The sequence below is a fragment of the Hypanus sabinus genome, assembly GCF_030144855.1.
Source record: "Hypanus sabinus isolate sHypSab1 chromosome 24 unlocalized genomic scaffold, sHypSab1.hap1 SUPER_24_unloc_15, whole genome shotgun sequence".
NCBI lineage: Eukaryota > Metazoa > Chordata > Chondrichthyes > Myliobatiformes > Dasyatidae > Hypanus > Hypanus sabinus.
This window is the reverse complement of record NW_026778928.1, coordinates 415,101-438,257: the sequence shown is the minus strand read 5'-3', so window position 1 is coordinate 438,257 and position 23,157 is coordinate 415,101. Positions and strand designations below refer to the sequence as shown.

The window sequence follows — 23,157 nt, the reverse complement described above, 5'->3', positions numbered from 1 at the left end:
CCACAATGTTGTGCCAACCCTCAATCCTTGCCTCCCATATAACCCTCCACCTTAAATTCCTCCATATACCTGTCTAGTAGTCTCTTAAACTTCACTAGTGTATCTGCCTCCACCACTGACTCGGGCAGTGCATTCCACGCACCAACCACTCTCTGAGTGAAAAACCTTCCTCTAATATCCCCCTCGAACTTCCCTCCCCTTACCTTAAAGCCATCTCCTCTTGTATTGAGCAGTGGTGCCCTGGGGAAGAGGCGCTGGCTGTCCACTCTGTCTATTCCTCTTAATATCTTGTACACCTCTACCATGTCTCGCATCTGCCATCTTGTGAGCCTCCTTTGCAGAATATGGTTGGATATTGTTAAATTGATTGCCATATTTGCCTCCAGTATCAAGCTATATTTCAAAACAACTTCATTATCTGTAAAGTGCTTTAAGAAGTACACAAGACATGAAAATTGCAATGCAATGTAATGTCGCAAATCTGGACATAAGACGTTTGGAGAGGAAGGGACGTCAATCAGGTCAACAACCTGAGGATTAAAGGCAGGAGTGGTTTGCAACATTGACCAATGGCCAGTCGACATTTGGGATTGGTTACTAAGAGAAATTAAAGGAAGGCAGGGCCAAGCTGTTGTTGAGTGGACGCAGTCAGAGCGGTGATCTTAAGGCTTTAGCTCTTCAAGGCTTCAATGCAGAGAAGTTTCAGTTCGAGAAAGCAAAGGAAATAGTAGAGTAAACAGCAGTTATGTGTTCTTCGTGCCGGATGTTAGAGACCCAGGGTGAAGTGCATCCGGCTGCAGCTCCTTGAGGTCTGTGTTAGAGATCTGGAGCAGCAACTGGATGACCTGCAACTTATACTGGAGAGTAAGGAGATAATCGATCAAAGTCATCACCCCAAAGTTGCAGGAGTTGAGTAGCTGGGTAACTGACAGGAGGAATGGATATGAAATAGGCAGTCAGAGCAGAGCGCACCTGTGGCCATTCCCCTCAAAAATAAGTATACCGCTTTGGATACGTTTGTGGGGGATGATCTCCCAGGGGAATGCCACGGCAACCGGAATACAGGCACTGAGCTTGGGTCCATGGTGCAGAAGGGAAGGATAGAGAAGAAGGGAGCGGTAGTGATGGGGGACTCAATAGTCAGGGGAACAGACAGGAGATTCTGTGGACACAAATGGGACAGCCGAAAGGCATGTTGCCTCCCAGGTGCCAGGGCCGGGGACGTCTCAGATCACATCCACAATGTTTTGGAGAGGGAGAGGGAACAGCCAGATGTCTTGGTACATACTGGTACCAATGATGTAGGAAGGAAAAACAAAGAGGTCCTGAAAAGAGAATTTAGAGAGCTCGGTAGAAAGTGAGAAGCAGGACCTCCAGGATAGTAATTTCTGGATTGCTGCCTATGTTACATGCCGGGGAGGGTTTTAACAGGATGATTTGGTGCAGGGGGTAGGGCTTCAAATTCTTGGATCATTGCGATCTGTTCTGGAGGAGGTATGACCCACTGAAAAGTGACGGGTTGCACCTGAACCCGAGAGGGACCAACATTCTTGCAAGCAGGTTTGTTAGAGCCATTGGGGAAGGTTTAAACTAATTTGCTAGAGGGTGGGGACTGGAGTGATGGGACTCAGGAGAGGACAGATGGTAAAAAAAATAAAGATAGTGTGCAGTCGGACTGTCAGGAAGGGCAGGCAGGTGATGGGCCGTAGTTGCAGCCAACAGGCTGAGTATCAAAACATTAGGGATACAAAATCAAAAAGGGTAGCAAATGCAGTACTCAAGGTGTTGTAGTTCAATGCACAGACTATAAGAAATAAAGTGGATGATCTTGTTACAATATTACACTTTGCGGGTAAGATGTTATGGCTGTCACTGAATCGTGGCTGAAGGATGGTTGTAGTTGGGAGCTGAATGTCCAAGATTACATGTTGTATTGGAGGGAGAGGAAGGGAGGCCGGGGGGAGGTGTGTCTCTACTGGTTAAGAATGGCATTAAATCAGTAGAAAGATGTGACATAGGATCGAACGATATTGAATCCTTGTAGGTAGAGTTAAGTAACTGCAAGGGTAAAAGGATCCTGATGGTAGGTATATACAGGCCTCCCAACAGTGGCTGGGAGGTGGACTACATTACAACAGGAAATAGAAAAGGCGAGTCAAAATGGCAACGTTATGATAGTCAGGGGAGATTTTAACATGCAGGGCGATTGGGAAAATCAGGTTGGTAATGGATCTCAAGAGAGTGAGTTTGTTGAATGCCTAAGAGAGGGAATTTTAGATCAGTTTGTCGTTGAGCCTACTGGGGATCAGCTACACTGGACTGGGTGTTATGTAATGAACCGGAGACGGTTAGGGAGCTTAAAGTAAAAGAACCCTTAGGAACCAGTGATCACAATATCATTGAGCTCAACTTGAAACTTCATAGGGAGAAAGTAAAGTCTGACGTAGCAGTGTTTCAGTGGGGTGAGGGAAATTACAGTAGTATGTTTGAGGAGTTGGCCAAAGTAAATCGTAAGGAGCTACCGGCAGGGATGTTAGCAGAGCCTCAATGGCGTGTGTTCTGGGGACTGTAAGAAAGGGATCTAACATGTGTATTCCAAAAATGAAGAATATTCAAATGGTAAAATAGTACAACCGTGGCTGACAAAAGAAGTCAAAGCTAATGTGAAAACAAAAGAGAGGGCATACAACAAAGCAAAAATTAGTGGGAAGATAGAGGATTGGGACGTTTTTAAAAACTAATGTGAGACAAACTAAAAGAATCATTAGGAGGGAAGAGATGAAATATGAAAGCAAGCTTGCAAACAATATCAAAGTGGATAGCAAAAGCTTTTTCAAATATGTTAAAAAAGAGAGATGAGAGTGGATATAGGACCACTAGAAAATGAGGCAAGAGAAGTGATAATGGGGGATACGGAAATAGCAGATGAACTAAATGAGTAAGTTTGTATCAGTCTTCACTGTGGAAGGCACTAGTAATGTAACCTGTAAAGGAAGAGAAGCGGGTGTAGTTACTATTACAAGGGAAAAGGTGCTCATGAAGCTGAAAATACATAAGTCACGTGGACCAGATGAACTGCGCCATCAAATTCTGAAAGGGATAGCATTAGAGATCGTGCTGCCATTAGAAATGATTTTCCAAAAATCATTGGACTCTGGCATGGTGCCAGAGGACTGGAAAATTGCAGATTGTCACTCCACTCTTTAAGAAAGGAGGAAGGCAGCAGAAAGGAAACTATAGACCAGTTAGCCTGACCTCAGTGGTTGGGAAGATGTTGGAGTCAATTGTTAAGGACAAGGTGATTGAGTAATTGGTGACAGAGGACAAGATAGGACCAAGTCAGCATGGTTACCTTAAGGGAAAATCCTGTGTGATGAACCTGTTGGAATTCTTTGAGGAGATTACAAATAGGATAGATAAAGGGGAAGTAGTGGATGTTGTATACTTAGACTTTCAAAAGGTCTTCGGCACACATGAGGCTGCTTACCAAATTAAGAGCCCATGGTATTACAGGAAACTTACTAAGATGGTTAGAGCATTGGCTGATTGGTCGGAGGCAGCGAGTGGGAATAAAAGGATCCTTGTCTGGTTGGCTGCCAGTGACTAGTGGTGTTCCACAGGGGTCAGTGTTGGGACTGCATCTTTTTATGCTTTACATAAATGATTCAGATGATGAAATAGATGGCTTTGTTGCCAAGTTTGCAGACGATTGGACAAGGCATAAAAGGTTACAGGGAGAAGACCGGGAAATGGGGTTGAGGAGGAGAAAAGAAGGATCAGCCATGATTGAATGAAGGAGAAGACTCAATGGGCTAAATGGCCTAATTCTGTTCCTATGCCTTATGGTCTTATAGCAGGATGACTGGAACCGTACATAGTACTCCAAATGTGGTTTTACCAACATCTTCTACAGGTTTTAAAAATGTATTTATTTATTGAGAGATGCAGAACAGTAACAACCTCTTCCACCCAAAGAACCCACACAGTCCAATAGCACCCAATTACTAACCCATAGGTTTTTAGAATAAGAACGGAAACTGGTGCACTTGGACGAAACCCCACAGTCATGGGGAAAACACATAAACAGCGGTGGAATTGAACCGGTATTGCCTTTGCTGTAACATGGCATTCTGACTCCTGCATTAGGGTTAGGGTTAGGGTTACCCTAACCCTAACCCTAACCCTAACCCTAACCTGCCTGATGAAGGGCAGCTTGCCAAATGACTGCTTACCACCCTGTCTACCTGTGTTGCCACTTCAAGGAACACAGGTAGACATATTTCCGTAGGTCTCTCTCTGCTCTGCAAAACTCCCTATGACCCTATCACTTACCGTGGAAGTCCTGCCCTAGTTTGTTCTACCAAAATGCAACACTCAATTAAAATTTACAGGTCATCTTTGGCCCATTTGTTCAGATAATCAAGATTCCATTACTATCTCAGATAACCTTCACTGTACACCATACCACCAATTTTAACCCTAGCCAATTCCACACATTCACCACTCTCTGAGTAAAAAACTTAACCCCGACATCTCCTCTGTACCTACTCCCCAGCACCTTAAAACTGTGCCCTCTCGTGTTCAGCCCCGGGAAAAAGCCTCTGATTATCCACACGATCAGTGCCTCTCATCATATGATATACCTCTATCAGGTCACCTCTCATCCTCCGTCACTCCAAGGAGAAAAGGCCAAGTTCATGCAACCTATTCTCATAGGGCATGCTCCCCAATCCAGGCAACATCCTTGTAAATCCCCTCTGCACCCTTTCTATGGTTTCCACATCCTTCCTGTAGTGAGGCGACCGGAACTGAGCACAGTACTCCAAGTGGGTTCTGACCAGGGTCCTATATAGCTGCAGCATTACCTCTCGGCTCTTAAACTCAATCTCATGATTGATGAAGGCCAATACACCGTACGCCTTCTTAACCACAGAGTCAACCTGCACAGTTGCTTTGAGCGTCCTATGGACTCGGACCCCAAGATCCCTCTGGTCCTCCACACTGCCAAGAGTCTTATCATTAATGCTATATTCTGCCGTCATATTTGACTTACCATTGAACACATTTACAAAAGGCAATGCCTCAAAAATGCGGAATCCACCATTACGGATCTCCATCACCCAGGACATTGGGGATGGGGCCTCAACATCTACGTTCAGCATTTCAGAAGCAGCCTCTTCCACATCGACATCAAGTTTCTGAATGGACAATGAATCCATGAAAACTACTTCACTGCTTTTTTTTCTTTCTTTGATCTCTTTTTGCACTAATTTAACTTTATAAATATGTAATTGTAATTTACAGTTTTGCTTATTATGTACTGCAGCAAAACGACAAATTTCACTCCATAACCAAATTTCACACCTGCCTGTAACCAAAGAGTTATAGGCAGGTGGCCACAGGAGGTAGATAGGTGGGTCACAGTTAAGAGGGGGAAGGGGAAGAGTCAGATACTGGAGAGTACCCCAGTGGCTGTACCCCTTGACAATAAGTACTCCTGTCTGAGTACTGTTGGGGGGGGGGGGACAGCTTACCTAGGGGAAGTAATGTTGGCCGTGCCTCTGGCACAGAGTCCGGCCTTGTAGCTCAGAAGGGTAGGGAAAGGAAGAGGAAAGCAGTAATAGGGGACTCGATAGTTAGGGGGTCAGATAGGCGATTCTGTGGACGCAGTCAGGAGACCCAGATGGTAGTTTGCCTCCCTGGTGCCAGGGTCTGGGATGTTTCTGATTGCGTCCAAGATATCCTGAAGAGGGAGGGTGAGGAGCCAGAGGTTGTGGTACATATAGGTACCAATGACATAGGTAGGAAAAGGGAAGAGGTCCTGAAAGGAGAATATAGGGAGTTAGGAAGGGAGTTGAGAAGAAGGATCGCAAAGGAAGTAATCTCGGGATTACTGCCTGTGCCACGCAACAGTGAGAGTAGGAAAGGAATGAGGTGGAGGATAAATGCATGGCAGAGGGATTGGAGCAGGGGGCAGGGATTCAAGTTTCTGGATCATTGGGACCTCTTTTGGGGCAGGTGTGACCTGTTCAAGAAGGACGGGTTACACTTGAATCCTAGGGGGACCAATATCCTGACAGGAAGGTTTAATAGAGCTGTTATGGTGGGTTTAAACATAGAAACATAGAAAATAGGTGCAGGAGTAGGCCATTCGGCCCTTTGAGTCTGCACCGCCATTCAGTATGATCATGGCTGATCATCCAACTCAGAACCCTGTACCTGCTTTCTCTCCATACCCCCTGATCCCTTTAGCCACAAGGGCAATATCTAACTTCCTCTTAAATATAGCCAATGAACCGGCCTCAACTGTTTCCTGTGGCAGAGAATTCCACAGATACACCACTCTCTGTGTGAAGAAGTTTTTCCTCATCTTGGTCCTAAAAGGCTTCCCCTTTATCCTTAAACTGTGACCCCTCGTTCTGGACTTCCCCAACATCGGAAACAATCTTCCTGCTTCTAGCCTGTCCAATCCCTTTAGAATTTTATACGTTTCAATAAGATCCCCCCTCAATCTTCTAAATTCTAGTGAGTATAAGCCTAGTCGATCCAGTCTTTCTTCATATGAAAGTCCTGCCATCCCAGGAATCAATCTGGTGAACCTTCTCTGTACTCCCTCTATGGCAAGAATGTCTTTCCTCAGAATAGGGGACCAAAACTGCACACAATACTCTAGGTGCGGTCTCACCAAGGCCTTGTACAACTGCAGTAAAATCTCCCTGCTCCTGTACCCAAATCCTTTTGCTATGAATGCCAACATACCATTTGCCTTTTTCACCGCCTGGTGTACCTGCATGCCCACTTTCAATGACTGGTGTACAATGACACCCAGGTCTCGTTGCATCTCCCCTTTTCCTAATCGGCCACCATTCAGATAATAATCTGTTTTCCTGTTCTTGCAACCAAAGTGGATAACCTCACATTTATCCACATTAAATTGCATCTGCCATGAATTTGCCCACTCACCTAACCTATTCAAGTCACCCTATATCCTCTTAGCATCCTCTTCACAGCAAACACCGCCGCCCAGCTTCGTGTCATCTGCAAACTTGGAGATACTGCATTTAATTCCCTCGTCTAAATCATTGATATATATTGTAAACAACTGAGGTCCCAGCACTGAGCCTTGAGGTACCCCACTAGTCACTGCCTGCCATTCTGAAAAGGTCCCATTTACTCCCACTCTTTGCTTCCTGTCTGCCAACCAATTCTCTATCCACATCAATACCATACCCCCAATACCATGTGCTTTAAGTTTGCACACTAATCTCCTGTGTGAGATCTTGTCAAAAGCCTTATGAAAATCTAAATATACCACATCCACTGGCTCTTCAAATTAGTTTAAACTAATTTGGCAGGGGGATGGGAACCGGAATGATGGAGCGGAGGAGAGGGAAAACAGAAATGGATCTGAAGTAGTGATCAGTAAGGATGTCAGGAAGGACAGGCAGGTGATGGAGCAAATTTGCAGCCATTGGGATGAGTTGCAGTGCAATCAGTGCAAAAAATACCAAATACTGGACTTAAGGTGTTATACTTAAATGCATGCAGCATAAGGAATAAGGTGGATGATCTTGTTGTACAGTTACAGATTGGCAGGTATGATATTAGCCATCACTGAGACGTGGCTAAAGGATGCATGTCTCTGGGAGCTGAATGTCCAAGGATACACGGTGTATCGGAAGGATAGGCAGGCAGGTAGAGGGGGTGGTGTGACTTTAATGGTAAGAAATGATATTAAATCATTAGAAAGAGTTGACATAGGATTGGAAGGTACAGAATCTTTATGGGTTGAGCTAAGAAATCGCAGGGGTAAAAGGACCCTGATAGCAGTTACCTACAGGCCTCCAAACAGCTGCAGTGATGTGCACTACAAATTACATCAGGAAATAGAAAAGGTTTGCCAAAAGGGCAGTGTTATGATAATTGTGGGGGATTTTAACAGGCGAGTGGATTGGGAAAATCAGGTCTGCACTGGATCTCGAGAGAGAATTTGTAGAATGTCTACGAGATGTCTTTTTAGAACAGCTAGTTGTCGAGCCCACTCGGGGATCGTCTGTACTGGATTGGGTATTGTGTAATGAACCAGAGGTGATCAGAGAGATGGAAGTGAAGGAACCCTTAGGAGGCAGTGATCACAACATGATTGGGTTCACTGTGAAATTTGAGAAAGAGAAGCCGAAATCCGATGTGTCAGTATTTCAGTGAAGTAAACAAAATTACAGTGGCATGAGAGAGGAACTGGCCAAGGTTGACTGGAAACGGACACAAGCGGGAAGGACGGCAGAGCAGCAGTGGCTGGAGTTTATGCGAGAAGTGAGGAAGGTGCAAGACAGATATATTCCAAAGAAGAAGAAATTTTCAAATGGAAAAAGAATGCAACCGTAGCTGACAAGAGAAGTCAAAGCCAAAGTAAAAGCAAAGCAGAGGGCATACAAGGAAGCAAAAATTAGTAGGAAGACAGAGGATTGGGAAGTTTTTAAAAGCATACAAAAGGAAACGAAGAAGGTCATTAAGAGGGAAAAGATGAACTATGAAAGGAAGCTAGCAAATAATATCAAAGAGGATACTAAAAGCTTTTTCAAGTATATAAAGAGTAAAAGACAGGTGAGGGTAGATACAGGACTGATAGAAAATGATGCTGGAGAAATTATAATGGGAGATAAGGAGATGGCGGAGGAACTGAACGAGTATTTTGCATCAGTCTTCACTGAGGAAGACATCAGTAATATACCGGACACTCAAGGGAGTCAGGGAAGAGAAGTGTGCGCAGTCACAATTACGACAGAGAAAGCACTCAGGAAGCTGAAGAGTCTAAGGGTAGATAAATCTCCAGGACCAGATGGAATGCACCCTCGTGTTCTGAAGGAAGTAGCTGTGGAGATTGTGGAGGCATTAGCAATGATCTTTCAAAAGTTGATAGATTCTGGACTGGTTCTGGAGAAGTGGAAGATTGCAAATGTCACTCTGCTATTTAAGAAGGGGGCAAGGAAGCAAAAGGGAAATTATAGACCTGTTAGCTTGACATCGGTGGTTGGGAAGTTGTTGGAGTCGATTGTCAAGGATGACGCTACGGAATACCTGGAGGCATATGACTAGATAGGCAGAACTCAGCATGGTTTCCTTAAAGGAAAATCCTGCCTGACAAACCTAGTGCAATTTTTTGAGTAAATTACAAGTAGGCTAGACAAGGAAGATGCAGTGGATGTTGTGTATTTGGATTTTCAGAAGGCCTTTGACAAGGTGCTGCACAGGAGGCTGCGAAACAAGATAAGAGCCCTTGGAATTATGGGAAAGTTACATATGTGGATAGAGCGTTGGCTGATAGGCAGGAAACAGAGAGTGGGAACAAAGGGACCCCATTCTGGTTGGCAGCCGGTTACCAGTGGTGTTCCACAGGGGTCCGTGTTGGAGCCACTTCTTTTTACGTTGTATATCAATGGTTTCGATTATGGAATAGATGAATTTGTGGCTAAGTTTGCTGATGATACAAAGATAGGTGGAGGGGCCGGTAGTGCTGAGGAAACAGAGAGTCTGCAGAGAGACTTGGATAGATTGGGGGAATGGGCAAAGAAGTGGCAAATGAATCACAATGTCAGAGTGTCAGACACCCTGAGCCAATTGGCTGGTCCTGGACTTATTTCCACTTGGCATAATTTACCTATTATCATTATTATTATTTAATTATTTATGGTTTTATATTGCTATATTTCTACACTATTCTTGGTTGGTGCGACTGTAACGAAACCCAATTTCCCTCGGGATCAATATGGTATGTCTGTCTGTCTGTGTATGGTCATGCACTTTGGTAGAAGAAATAAATGGGCAGACTATTATTTAAATGGGGAGAGAATTCAAAGTTCTGAGATGCAACGGGACTTGGGAGTCCTCGTGCAGGATACCCTTAAGGTTAACCTCCAGGTTGAGTCGGTGGTGAAGAAGGTAAATGCAATGTTGGCATTCATTTCTAGAGGAACAGAGTATAGGAGCAGGGATGTGATGTTGAGGCTCTATAAGGCTCTGGTAAGACCTCACTTGGAATACTGTGTGCAGTTCTGGGCTCCTTATTTAAGAAAGGATGTGCTGACATTGGAGAGAGTTCAGAGAAGATTCACTAGAATGATTCCAGGAATGAGAGGGTTAACATATGAGGAACGTTTGACCGCTCTGGGACTGTACTCCTTGGAGTTTAGAAGAATGAGGGGGGACCTCATAGAAACATTTCAAATGTTGAAAGGCATGGACAGAGTGGATGTGGCAAAGTTGTTTCCCATGGTGGGGGAGTCTAGTATGAGAGGACGTGAGTTGAGGATTGCAGGGCGCCCATTCAGAACAGAGATTCGAAAAAAAATTTTTAGCCAGAGGGTGGTGAATCTGTGGAATTTGTTGCCACGGGCGACAGTGGAGGCCAAGTCATTGGGTGTATTTAAGGCAGAGATTGACAGGTATCTGAGTAGTCAGGTCATCAAAGGTTATGGTGAGAAGGCAGGGGAATGGGGCTAAAGGGGAGATTGGATCAGCTCATGATGAAATGGCGGAGCAGACTCAATGGGCCGAATGGCCGACTTCTGCTCCTTTGTCTTATGATCTATGGTCTTATATGTCGGTGAAACTGTATGAAACCTGAGTCTGATTCAAATTGGGCGGCCACTCTCTCGTGTACTAAACAAAGAGCAGTACAGGCCCTTCGGCCCATGATGCTGTGCTGACCTTTTAACCTACTTCTCTCCCACATAGATCATAAGACATAGGAGCAGAATTATACCATTCAGCCCATCGAGTCTGCTCTCCCATTCCATCATGGCTGATTTATAACCCCTCTTAACCCCATTCTCCTTCCTTCTCCCTGTAAACTTTGACACCCTGACTAATCAAGAACCTATCAACTTCTGCTTTAAATATACCCAGTGACTTGGCCTCCACAGCCGCCTGTGCCAGTGAATTCCACAGATTCTTTTTGGAGTCTCGGAGTTGGAGGATCTTCCCGCTGGGTGTACCACGCTATGATAAGGTGGGTATGGTAGCTTGGGCCTCCCACCCCCCAGGATCACACCCTCGTGATCACGTTCCTTGCGTGTAAATGATAAGGCTTGCAGAGCCTGACCCCCCACCCCCCCACACACACAGGGGCCAGAAGCTCTGCCTAGCATCTGTCCTGACACTCGATACTCACAGCGCTTGTCGGCCACAGCTGCTGAGTACTGGCATTCCTCACAGTCAAGAGATCCGGGGCTGGGGACGACCAAGGGAGGGGGAGGGGAGGTGGGGTAGGGGGAGAGAGAGGGGGGTAAGAGAGAGCATGGGGAGAGAGAGGGGTAGGCAGAGAGAGGAGGAAGAGGGAGAGCGGAAAGAGGTGGACAGAGAATGGGAGAGAGAGGGTGAGAGAGGGAGAGGCAGAAGACAGAGAAAGGGGGAACGAGAAGGGGGAGAGAAAGGAGAGGGGAGATGGGAAGAGTAAAGAGAGGGGGTGAAGTAGAGGAGAGAAAAGAGTGATCGGACAGTATTGGCTGCCAGCCGGGACACCTGACACCAAAGGGAGTGCGAGGAGAACTCCTCCCACCGCCAGCCCGCCCCCCCTCCCCTCATCCTCTGCTCCTGCAGTGCCTTGGACACCCCCACCATGACTCTGCTGTCGTCTGAACTGTCCTCGATGGTCCACAGTACCTTCCAAACGAGTGAGGAGACAACTGCCTACTCCGGGGTGGGGGAGAGAAAGGGAGGGTGGGGAGGGAGAGTGAAGGGGGAGTGGGAAGGGGAAAGAGAGAGAGGGGAGCAGAAGTTGGTGTGGAGAGACTGGGTACGGAGTGTGTGAGTGTGTGTGTGAGTGTGTGTGTGAGTGTGTGTGTGTGTGTGTGTGTGAGTGTGAGTGAGTGAGTGAGTGTGTGTGTGAGTGAGTGAGTGAGTGTGTGTGTGTGTGTGTGTGTGTGTGTGTGTGAGTGTGAGTGTGAGTGAGTGAGTGAGTGTGTGTGAGTGTGTGTGTGAGTGAGTGAGTGAGTGAGTGTGTGTGTGTGTGTGTGTGTGAGTGTGTGTGTGTGTGTGTGAGTGTGAGTGTGAGTGAGTGTGTGTGTGTGAGTGTGTGTGTGTGTGTGTGAGTGTGTGTGTGTGTGTGTGTGTGAGTGTGAGTGAGTGAGTGAGTGAGTGAGTGTGTGTGTGTGTGAGTGTGAGTGTGAGTGAGTGAGTGAGTGTGTGTGAGTGTGTGTGTGTGTGTGTGAGTTAATGTTAGTGTGATGTGTGAAAAGGTTAAGCCTCTCTGACAGGGAACAGACTGTCCGGTGAGTGAGTGTGTGTGTCTCCCTACAAATCTGATTGTGTGAGAACATGTATGTACACCCGTATATACATACACACGTGCCTGTAAGTCTGTTTATGTGCAAGCAGGTGTCATTACGTGTCAGCTCCTCTTCTTGGACTCTTTGTGGATTTTAAACGTAATCATAATCATAATCATAATCACACCCACCTTCTGCATCCCTGTGGCCCATGTGTTCCATAACATCATAAGACATAGGAGCAGAATGAGGCCATTTGACCCTTTGAGCCTGCTCCACCATTCTATCATGGCTGATTTATTATCATTGTCTACCCTACTTTCCTGCCTTTTCCCCATAATCTTTGAAGTCCTCACTAATCAAGAACCTATCAACCTCCGCTTTAAATATACCCAATGACTTGGTCTCCACAGCCATCGTCTGTGGCAAAGAATTCCACAGGTTCACCATGCTTTGGCTAAAGAAATTCTTCCTGATCTCTTCTAAATGGACGCTCCTCTGTTCTGTGTCCTCTGGTCAGAAACTTCCCCACTATAGGAAATATCTTCTCCATGTTCACCCTTTTGAGGCCTTTCAATATCGGGTTCTTCTAAACTCCAGCAAGTACAGGCCCAAAGCCATCAAGCTCCTCATATATTAACCCTTTAATTCCCAGAATCATTCTTGTGAACCTCCTCTGGACCCTCACTAATTCCAGCACACCACTTCTTAAAGAAGGAGTCCAAAGCTACTCACAATGCTCCGGTTGAGTTCTTGTCGGTGGGGTCACATGGGATGCTGAAGGCTGTGACATTTATGATGGTAAATTTGCAAATTGTACACATGTAGACCCACTGCCCAAGAAAAACTCTAAGAGTAAACTAGTAAATGGCAGGCCCATGAGCCTGAAGTCTTAGTGGGAAAGTTATTGGAAGGTGTTCGCAGGGATGCTCAGATTGGCTTTCTATGTGGTAGGTTGTGTCTAACCAATCTAATAGAGGATTTTACCAGAAATGTCAATGAAGGTAAAGTGATGAACATTGACCATCCGCAGGAAAGACCATTTGACCCACAATATTGAGTCAAACCAATTAAATTAATAATCAAATGCCCAACTAAACTAATCCTTCTGCCGACACAATGACCATATCTGTCTCTTAAAAGTCCCTAATGTATCTGCCTCCACCACCCACCCCGAGTGTTCCTGCCCCTACTCTGTGTAAAAAAAATAGAACAAACTTGCCCCTCACATTTTCTGTCACGTTAAATGCAAGCCCTCTGGTATTTGTCTTCAGCCTTGGGAAAGAGGCACTGTGTCTACTTGTAATCTTATAATTGGATTTTATTTCTTACATCCTTCACATAGACGAGGAGTAAAAATCTTTATGTTACGTCTCCGTCTAAATGTGCAATGTGCAATCATAGTAATTTATAACAAATAGAACAGTTAATGTAACATAGAAATACATTCAAATCAGCCCGATGGCCTGATGGAAGAAGCTGTCCCGGAGCCTGTTGGTCCTGGCTTTTATGCTGCGGTACTGTTTCCCGGATGGTAGCATCTCAAACAGTTTGTGGTTGGGATGACTCAGGTCTCCAATGATCCTTTGGGCCCTTTTCTCACACTTGTCTTTGTAAATGGCACGGATCATGGGAAGTTCACATCTACAGATGTGCTGGGCTGTCCGCACCACTCTCTGCAGAGTCCTGTGATTAAGGGAAGTACAATTCCCATACCAGGCAGTGATGCAGCCAGTCAGGATGCTCTCAATTGTGCCCCTGTAGAAAGTTGTTAGGATCTGGGACCCAAACTAAACTTCCTCAACCATCTGAGGTGAAAGAGGCGCTGTCGTGCCTTTCTCACCACACGGCTGGTGTGTACAGACCACGTGAGGTCCTCGGTGTTGTGGATGCTGAGGAGCCTAAAGCTGTTCATGCTGTCAACCCCAGATCCATTGACGTCAATCGGGGTTAGCCATCTCCATTCCTCCTGTAGTCCACAACCTGCTCCTTTGTTTTTGCAACATTGAGGGAGAGGTTGTTTTCTTGACACCACTGTGTCAGAGAGATGACTTCTTCCCTGTAGGCCACCTCGTTATTGTTTGAATAATACGAACACAACGCTGGAAGAACTCAGCAGGTCAGGCAGCATCCGTGAGAAAAGATTAGCCAACGTTTCAGGCCGAGACCCTTCATCAGGAATGCTTAGTTCTTCCAGCGTTGTATATGTATTCTTTGATCCATAGCATCTGCAATTGTATTTTTGTGTCATTATTGTTTGAGATTTGGCCAATCAATGTAGTGTTGTTGGCAAATTTAATTATCAGATTAGAGCAACACAGTCATGGGTATATAGGGAGTAAAAGAGGGACTTAGTACACAGCCCTGAGGGGCTCCTGTGTTGAGAGTCCAAGGGGTGGAGGTGAGGGAGCCCACTCATAACACAGGCCGGCGATCTGACAGGAAGTCACAAGGCAGGGTCAAGGTTGAGGTCTCTGAGCTTCCTGTCGAGCCGGGAGGGAATTATGGTCTTCAATGCTGAACTGTAGTCCAAGAACAGCATTCTCTCATAAGAAATCTTGTTCTCTGGATGTGTAAGGATGTTATGTAGAGCTGTGGCTATTGCGTCCTCTGTCGATCGGTTGTGTTGGTAGTTGGACTGTAGGGGGTCCAGTGTGTGTGGTAGCAAGCTGCAGATGTAATCCTTGACCAGCCTCTCAAAGCATTTGTTTATTATTGAGGTGAGTGCGACAGGATGCCAGTTGTTCAGGCATGTTACCTTGGCCTTTTTTGGTACAGGGGCAATGGTGAATTTGAAGCAGGAGGGCACTCTATACTGGGAGAGGGAGAGATTAAAAATGTCTGTAAACACACCTGCCAGTTGTGCTGTGCACATCCTCAGTACCCACCCTGGGGTGCTGTCCGGTCCCACAGCCTCGCGACTGTCCGCTCATTGGAAACATATGCGTACCTCAACCTCAGAGATGACCAGGTTGCAAACCTTTATCAAATCTCCCCTTAGCCTCCGCCACTCCATGGAAAACAACCCAAGTTTGTCCAACCTCTCCCTATATCTCATGCCCTCTAACCCAGGCAGCAATTGGTGAGCCCTCACATCCGTCCTGTCATTGAGTGATGAGATCTGTACACAATATTCCAGAAGTGGCAGAACAAGAGTTAGGTAACTTCCTGACATTTGAACTGCATGTCTCATCTAATAGAGACAAGCATGCCATAACACAATCAAAATGTGTAGCCACTTTTTGGGAGTTAAGAAATTGGAACCCAAGATCCCTCTGTACATCAATAAAGTTTTGTTCATAACAGTGAACTGTCTCTGTACATCGACACTGTCAGAGTCTTATCCTTAACAGTGAACTGTCTCTGTACATCGACACTGTCCGAGTGTGACAGAGATAAGGAATTTTGTTCACAAGTGGTGCATGCGTGGAATGGGAGGTGACAGACGTAAGGTAGTTTTCACATAGGTGGCGTGTTTATGAAATGGGGGTGAGAGAGGTAAAGGCTGTTTTTGCACAAGTGCTGGGTGTGTGGACAGAGTTAAAGTTGTTTCCTTACACAGTTGCTCAGTATGTTGAATGGGGGCGACAGGTACGGTAGCTTTTGCACAAGTGCTGGGTGCGTGAAAAGGGGGATGAGAGGGGTACGGTAATTTCTACGCAAGTGCTGGGTGTGTGAAATGGGGAGGAATGACCGGGGTAATGTAGTTTTTACAAAAGTCCTGAGTGTTTGGAATGCCCTGCAAGGGTGGAGCGAGAGGCAGATACATCAGAGAGCCCTTCATCCCTTCAGCTCATAACTGATTGGCTCTTTAACGTAATTTAAGACCAAGCTCTCAATAATGCCGACAAATCACTCTGTATTTCTATCATCCAGGATGCTATTGAAGTGATTCTGAGGATTCAGGATGTGATTTGACATTGTGAATGGCTCTGCTTGAGGATGGTGATCAATGGTCAGCGGGGCAATGAATCAAATTTGTTCTGTGGGTACTTGTGAATACCTGGGTCAGTGGGGAATGTAACCTCTTTCCAGATGTGTCAGGATTTGCGGAAGGTCAGCCCATCTCACCCGGACTCTCTCCACTCCACAGTCCTCCAGCTGAAAATACAGAAACGTCTGCGCAAGGAACAGCTGGCTGCAGAGGGCACAATGCCACGTACGTATATGTATGAGGTCAGACACAGAGTGAATCTCCCTCCACACCGTCCCATCACACACTCCCGGGGTCAGACACAGAGTGAATCTCCCTCCACACTGTCCCATCTCACACTCCCGGGGTCAGACACAGAGTGAATCTCCCTCCACACTGTCCCATCACACACTCCCGGGGTCAGACACAGAGTGAATCTCCCTCCACATCATCCCATCACACACTCCCGGGGTCAGGCACAGAGTGAATCTCCCTCCACACCGTCCCATCACACACACCCGGGGTCAGACACAGAGTGAATCTCCCTCCACCCCGTCCCATCACACACACCTGGGGTCAGACACAGAGCGAATCTCCCTCCTCACCGTTCCCTCACAAACTCCCTGGGTCAGACACAGAGTGAATCTCCCTCCACACCGTCCCATCACATACTCCCGGGGTCAGACACAGAGTGAATCTCCCTCCAACCCGTCCCATCACACACTCCGGGGGTCAGACACAGAGTGAATCTCCCTCTACCCCGTCCCATCACACACTCCCGGGGTCAGACACAGTGTGAATCTCACTCGACCCCGTCCCATCACACACTCCTGTGGTCAGACACAGAGTGAATCGCTCTCCCCACCGTCCCATCACACACTCCCGGGGTCAGACACAGAGTGAATCTCCCTCCTCACCGTCCCCTCACACACTCCCTGGGTCAGACACAGAGTGAATCTCCCTCCACACCGTCCCATCACATACTCCCGGGGTCAGACACAGAGTGAATCTCCCTCCAACACGTCCCATCACACAATCCGGGGGTCAGACACAGAGTGAATCTCCCCCCACCCCGTTCCATCACACAGTCCCGGGGTCAGACACAGAGTGAATCTCCCTCCACCCCGTCCCATCACACACTCCCGGGGTCAGACACAGAGAGAATCTCCCTCCACACACTCCCATCACACACCTCCGGGGTCAGACACAGAGTGAATCTCCCTCCTCACCGTTCCATCACACACTCCTGGTGTCAGACACAGAGTGAATCTCCCTCCACACCGTCCCATCACACACTGCCGGGGTCAGACACAGAGTGAATCCCCCTCCCCACTGTCCCATCACACACTCCCGGGGTCAGACTGAGAGTGAATCTCCCTCAACACTGTCCCATCACACACTCCCGGGGTCAGACACAGAGTGAATCTCAGCCTCACCGTCCCCTCACACATTCCCTGGGTCAGACACAGAGTGAATCTCCCTCCACACCGTCCCATCACACACACCCGGGGTCAGACACAGAGTGAATCTCCCCCTCACCGTCCCCTCACACACTCCCTGGGTCAGACACAGAGTGAATCTCCCTCCAACCCGTCCCATCACACACTCCGGGGGTCAGACACAGAGTGAATCTCCCTCTACCCCGTCCCATCACACACTCCCGGGGTCAGACACAGTGTGAATCTCACTCGACCCCGTCCCATCACACACTCCTGTGGTCAGACACAGAGTGAATCGCTCTCCCCACCGTCCCATCACACACTCCCGGGGTCAGACACAGAGTGAATCTCCCTCCTCACCGTCCCCTCACACACTCCCTGGGTCAGACACAGAGTGAATCTCCCTCCACACCGTCCCATCACATACTCCCGGGGTCAGACACAGAGTGAATCTCCCTCCAACACGTCCCATCACACAATCCGGGGGTCAGACACAGAGTGAATCTCCCCCCACCCCGTTCCATCACACAGTCCCGGGGTCAGACACAGAGTGAATCTCCCTCCACCCCGTCCCATCACACACTCCCGGGGTCAGACACAGTGTGAATCTCCCTCGACCCCGTCCCATCACACACTCCTGTGGTCAGACACAGAGTGAATCTCTCTCCCCACCGTCCCATCACACACTCCCGGGGTCAGACACAGAGTGAATCTACCTCCTCACCGTCCCCTCACACACTCCCTGGGTCAGACACAGAGTGAATCTCCCTCCACACCATCCCATCACACACTCCCGGGGTCAGACACAGAGCGAATCTCCCTCCACACCGTCCCATCACACACTCCCGGGGTCAGACAGAGTGAATCTACCTCCCCACCGTCCCATCACACACTCCCGGGGTCAGACACAGAGTGAATCTCCCTCCACACCATCCCCTCACACACTCCCGGGGTCGGAAACAGAGTGAGGCTCCCTCCTCACCGTTTCATCACACACTCCCGGGGTCGGACACAGAGTGAATCTCCTTCCACACCGTCCCATCACACACTCCCGGGGTCAGACACAGAGTGAATCTCCCCCTCACCGTCCCCTCACACACTCCCTGGGTCAGACACAGAGTGAATCTCCCTCCAACCCGTCCCATCACACACTCCGGGGGTCAGACACAGAGTGAATCTCCCTCTACCCCGTCCCATCACACACTCCCGGGGTCAGACACAGTGTGAATCTCACTCGACCCCGTCCCATCACACACTCCTGTGGTCAGACACAGAGTGAATCGCTCTCCCCACCGTCCCATCACACACTCCCGGGGTCAGACACAGAGTGAATCTCCCTCCTCACCGTCCCCTCACACACTCCCTGGGTCAGACACAGAGTGAATCTCCCTCCACACCGTCCCATCACATACTCCCGGGGTCAGACACAGAGTGAATCTCCCTCCAACACGTCCCATCACACAATCCGGGGGTCAGACACAGAGTGAATCTCCCCCCACCCCGTTCCATCACACAGTCCCGGGGTCAGACACAGAGTGAATCTCCCTCCACACCGTCCCATCACACACACCCGGGGTCAGACACAGAGTGAATCTCCCTCCACCCCGTCCCATCACACACACCTGGGGTCAGACACAGAGCGAATCTCCCTCCTCACCGTTCCCTCACAAACTCCCTGGGTCAGACACAGAGTGAATCTCCCTCCACACCGTCCCATCACATACTCCCGGGGTCAGACACAGAGTGAATCTCCCTCCAACCCGTCCCATCACACACTCCGGGGGTCAGACACAGAGTGAATCTCCCTCTACCCCGTCCCATCACACACTCCCGGGGTCAGACACAGTGTGAATCTCACTCGACCCCGTCCCATCACACACTCCTGTGGTCAGACACAGAGTGAATCGCTCTCCCCACCGTCCCATCACACACTCCCGGGGTCAGACACAGAGTGAATCTCCCTCCTCACCGTCCCCTCACACACTCCCTGGGTCAGACACAGAGTGAATCTCCCTCCACACCGTCCCATCACATACTCCCGGGGTCAGACACAGAGTGAATCTCCCTCCAACACGTCCCATCACACAATCCGGGGGTCAGACACAGAGTGAATCTCCCCCCACCCCGTTCCATCACACAGTCCCGGGGTCAGACACAGAGTGAATCTCCCTCCACCCCGTCCCATCACACACTCCCGGGGTCAGACACAGAGAGAATCTCCCTCCACACACTCCCATCACACACCTCCGGGGTCAGACACAGAGTGAATCTCCCTCCTCACCGTTCCATCACACACTCCTGGTGTCAGACACAGAGTGAATCTCCCTCCACACCGTCCCATCACACACTGCCGGGGTCAGACACAGAGTGAATCCCCCTCCCCACTGTCCCATCACACACTCCCGGGGTCAGACTGAGAGTGAATCTCCCTCAACACTGTCCCATCACACACTCCCGGGGTCAGACACAGAGTGAATCTCAGCCTCACCGTCCCCTCACACATTCCCTGGGTCAGACACAGAGTGAATCTCCCTCCACACCGTCCCATCACACACACCCGGGGTCAGACACAGAGTGAATCTCCCCCTCACCGTCCCCTCACACACTCCCTGGGTCAGACACAGAGTGAATCTCCCTCCAACCCGTCCCATCACACACTCCGGGGGTCAGACACAGAGTGAATCTCCCTCTACCCCGTCCCATCACACACTCCCGGGGTCAGACACAGTGTGAATCTCACTCGACCCCGTCCCATCACACACTCCTGTGGTCAGACACAGAGTGAATCGCTCTCCCCACCGTCCCATCACACACTCCCGGGGTCAGACACAGAGTGAATCTCCCTCCTCACCGTCCCCTCACACACTCCCTGGGTCAGACACAGAGTGAATCTCCCTCCACACCGTCCCATCACATACTCCCGGGGTCAGACACAGAGTGAATCTCCCTCCAACACGTCCCATCACACAATCCGGGGGTCAGACACAGAGTGAATCTCCCCCCACCCCGTTCCATCACACAGTCCCGGGGTCAGACACAGAGTGAATCTCCCTCCACCCCGTCCCATCACACACTCCCGGGGTCAGACACAGTGTGAATCTCCCTCGACCCCGTCCCATCACACACTCCTGTGGTCAGACACAGAGTGAATCTCTCTCCCCACCGTCCCATCACACACTCCCGGGGTCAGACACAGAGTGAATCTACCTCCTCACCGTCCCCTCACACACTCCCTGGGTCAGACACAGAGTGAATCTCCCTCCACACCATCCCATCACACACTCCCGGGGTCAGACACAGAGCGAATCTCCCTCCACACCGTCCCATCACACACTCCCGGGGTCAGACAGAGTGAATCTACCTCCCCACCGTCCCATCACACACTCCCGGGGTCAGACACAGAGTGAATCTCCCTCCACACCATCCCCTCACACACTCCCGGGGTCGGAAACAGAGTGAGGCTCCCTCCTCACCGTTTCATCACACACTCCCGGGGTCGGACACAGAGTGAATCTCCTTCCACACCGTCCCATCACACACTCCCGGGGTCAGACACAGAGTGAATCTCCCCCTCACCGTCCCCTCACACACTCCCTGGGTCAGACACAGAGTGAATCTCCCTCCAACCCGTCCCATCACACACTCCGGGGGTCAGACACAGAGTGAATCTCCCTCTACCCCGTCCCATCACACACTCCCGGGGTCAGACACAGTGTGAATCTCACTCGACCCCGTCCCATCACACACTCCTGTGGTCAGACACAGAGTGAATCGCTCTCCCCACCGTCCCATCACACACTCCCGGGGTCAGACACAGAGTGAATCTCCCTCCTCACCGTCCCCTCACACACTCCCTGGGTCAGACACAGAGTGAATCTCCCTCCACACCGTCCCATCACATACTCCCGGGGTCAGACACAGAGTGAATCTCCCTCCAACACGTCCCATCACACAATCCGGGGGTCAGACACAGAGTGAATCTCCCCCCACCCCGTTCCATCACACAGTCCCGGGGTCAGACACAGAGTGAATCTCCCTCCACCCCGTCCCATCACACACTCCCGGGGTCAGACACAGTGTGAATCTCCCTCGACCCCGTCCCATCACACACTCCTGTGGTCAGACACAGAGTGAATCTCTCTCCCCACCGTCCCATCACACACTCCCGGGGTCAGACACAGAGTGAATCTACCTCCTCACCGTCCCCTCACACACTCCCTGGGTCAGACACAGAGTGAATCTCCCTCCACACCATCCCATCACACACTCCCGGGGTCAGACACAGAGCGAATCTCCCTCCACACCGTCCCATCACACACTCCCGGGGTCAGACAGAGTGAATCTACCTCCCCACCGTCCCATCACACACTCCCGGGGTCAGACACAGAGTGAATCTCCCTCCACACCATCCCCTCACACACTCCCGGGGTCGGAAACAGAGTGAGGCTCCCTCCTCACCGTTTCATCACACACTCCCGGGGTCGGACACAGAGTGAATCTCCTTCCACACCGTCCCATCACACACTCCCGGGGTCAGACACAGAGTGAATCTCCCTCCACACCGTCCGATCACACACTCCCGGAGTCAGACACAGAGTGAATCTCCTTCCACTCCGTCCCAACACACACTCCCGGGGTCAGACACAGAGTGAACTTTCGCCTCACCGTCCCCTCACACATTCCCTGGGTCAGACACAGAGTGAATCTCCCTCCACACCGTCCCATCACACACACCCGGGGTCAGACACAGAGTGAATCTCCCCCTCACCGTCCCCTCACACACTCCCTGGGTCAGACACAGAGAGAATCTCCCTCCACACACTCCCATCACACACCTCCGGGGTCAGACACAGAGTGAATCTCCCTCCTCACCGTTCCATCACACACTCCTGGTGTCAGACACAGAGTGAATCTCCCTCCACACCGTCCCATCACACACTCCCGGGGTCAGACACAGAGTGAATCCCCCTCCCCACTGTCCCATCACACACTCCCGGGGTCAGACTGAGAGTGAATCTCCCTCAACACTGTCCCATCACACACTCCCGGGGTCAGACACAGAGTGAATCTCAGCCTCACCGTCCCCTCACACATTCCCTGGGTCAGACACAGAGTGAATCTCCCTCCACACCGTCCCATCACACACACCCGGGGTCAGACACAGAGTGAATCTCCCCCTCACCGTCCCCTCACACACTCCCTGGGTCAGACACAGAGTGAATCTCCCTCCACACACTCCCATCACACACCTCCGGGGTCAGACACAGAGTGAATCTCCCTCCTCACCGTTCCATCACACACTCCTGGGGTCAGACACAGAGTGAATCTCCCTCCACACCGTCCCATCACACACTCCGGGGGTCAGACACAGAGTGAATCCCCCTCCCCACTGTCCCATCACACACTCCCGGGGTCAGACTGAGAGTGAATCTCCCTCCACACTGTCCAATCACACACTCCCGGCGTCAGATACAGAGTGAATCTCCCTCCCCAGCATCCCATCACACACTCCCGGGGTCAGATACAGAGTGAATCTCCC

At 49.6% G+C, this 23,157-nt stretch overlaps 1 long non-coding RNA gene across 1 annotated transcript in view; it reads left to right on the top strand.

Annotated features, from left to right (window-relative positions):
• The window catches only part of LOC132385458 (uncharacterized), a 392,959-nt gene that overhangs the window by 5,294 nt on the left and 364,508 nt on the right, over nt 1-23,157 (top strand). Inside the window, exon 3 of the long non-coding RNA XR_009509187.1 lies at nt 16,360-16,425. This is a non-coding gene — a long non-coding RNA (uncharacterized LOC132385458). The remainder of the gene's footprint in view (nt 1-16,359; nt 16,426-23,157) is intronic.